At 42.6% G+C, this 2,073-nt stretch overlaps 1 long non-coding RNA gene across 1 annotated transcript; it reads left to right on the top strand.

The window, feature by feature from the left end:
• On the top strand, positions 1-2,073 carry LOC111269653 (uncharacterized). Its single transcript, XR_002685871.1, has 3 exons — positions 1-268; positions 440-703; positions 1,089-2,073. It is a non-coding gene; the product is annotated as an uncharacterized LOC111269653 (long non-coding RNA).

The following is a 2,073-nucleotide window of genomic DNA, read 5'->3' as shown; positions in this document are numbered from 1 at the left end:
TTACGTACATCTACGACCAAAATTTGGCTGGTAAATACCTTAGCACTATAGAAGCTTACGAGTGAGAACCGGTTGGAAAAATTACCTTTTACTCTTGGAAATCAACGCTCACTGGTCAAGTTCTTGTTCCTCGAAGCCCACAGCGCTGCAGAAATTTATCAAAGATTGGTGCAGACGTTTGTAAAGTAGGTCTTAGGCGAAAACACAGTGCGTAATGGTGTAAACATTTCAAAAACAGAGACCGAAGTGTTACAAAACCAGGATAAAGGTAACTAGATATCGAAGTCCGAAAGACAAAGGCTCATCGCCGTAATCGGGAAAAGCCTTGGATTATAAGGGCTCTGTCGGCTGAAACTGGCATTTAGCAAATAATGTGTTACTAAATTACGACTCAAAGACTAAAAATGCGAAAATTAAGTAAAAAATGCGTTGATTCCAGGCTTATCGGAGATGCAGTTTGCTAAACTTTAATCAACATAGAGCCTGAGTGAAGTCTACGATCGCTATAGATGGGCCGTAGTTGAATTTTCACCGTTAGGCATAGACGAAGCGAACCAAAATGAAGTCACTTAAAATCAAGTTATATGTACAGCAAACATCAGAAGTATCTGCTACTATAAGATACGTCCCGAAAATGAGAAAGCGCAGCTTGCTATCTCAAGATCCTTAAGAGACTTACGCACGTTTATAACAGCAATCAAAGGTACGCAATCTGATTACACTATGACGACAGCATAGCTCCCTGCTGTGCCTCAATTATATTATAGATTAAACGAATGATTATCTAGCGATAGTTTCAATCAGCTAAGTCTCCCGATCTAAATCTTTGTGGGGGGCTTATCAGACTTCAAACAGGGCAACGACAAAATTCCGCTGTTTTCAGAACCGATTAACTAGTCGCACAACATGCCGGGCTTCCTACACGATCAAGGGTGTTCTGCACAACCTCACGCCAGAAGGCCTACACAACAGGATCTTCTGTCATCTTGACGCACATCTTATTGTCGCCGCAGTGCTTGTACTGATCCCAGCTGTTCTTTCTGCTTAATAAGGTCCCTGTTTACCTTTCTCTACCGACGCTCTTGCAGATACGTTATGAATGGTGTCCAAAGGAATAAACTTCAGCGGCCTTCTCCAGCGAGATAATATACGTCATACTCGTGTACGTGTGCATGTGTACCGACCCAAATTCCTCTACTTGGAGAGTTCTGTGCCATTAGACGACGAACGATTTTCTGCGGACTTAGATGACTCTGATGCCAGTTAGAAAACTCCAAAGCTTCCACTGCATGTAAAAGCGCATGTCGTAATCTTTCCGAAACAGAACAAAATACCTAGCATTGTTAAAAAGGCGGAAGCCACACTCTCGCCGCCAAGGCGGTCAGTGCTCAAATAATGCGGAACTGGCACGATAAGCTGGGGCCGCTCCCACGAGCAAATAGCACACTCCTTCGACATATCTTAAACCACCCGGACGAACTCAGCATTGGAAGTGACCCTTGTTGAGGTCAGGAAATTAGCGAAGGTAGCTAACCTCGTCATTCTTCAAATGCTGCATAAGAAAACCTCCGTGCTTCATACCCAGACCGTAAGACAGGCACCACCTGAACGTCTCATCAGATTCCTTGCATCGACAGTGAAATTTTTCCGGCGAACCTACTTCTTCTGTCGGAGAGTAGCGTAAAATTTTACTTTAAAGCCTCTTCACGGATCCTCTTAACTGATCTTCAAATCGAATTAAGCCTAGGCCGCTTCCTGTAGATATCTACGCACCTGCCTCACGACCTGGTCCGATAACCGCTTCGATTCCCTCGGGAGTCGTTGGCATTTCTTAGCCCATATTTTCAACTTCTTCTCATTTAAATTGGAGATCTATATATATATATATATATCGAACTTAAAACTGCATTACTTTTGAACTCAGTTAGACTCATAAGCGTCATTTGATTTTCAATATGTGACAGATACCCACCTTTACTTTTTACTCACTTGTCTATGTACCCACCATTACCATGTGTAGCATCTCTATGTATGCCTTCTCAAAGTAAATAAATACTGGCGTGTATTTTTCTA

This window comes from Varroa jacobsoni, unplaced genomic scaffold (assembly GCF_002532875.2).
Source record: "Varroa jacobsoni isolate VJ856 unplaced genomic scaffold, vjacob_1.0 scaffold_1403, whole genome shotgun sequence".
NCBI classification, from domain to species: Eukaryota; Metazoa; Arthropoda; class Arachnida; order Mesostigmata; family Varroidae; genus Varroa; species Varroa jacobsoni.
The sequence above is the reverse complement of the archived record's forward strand: the minus strand, read 5'-3'. Positions and strand labels throughout refer to the sequence as shown.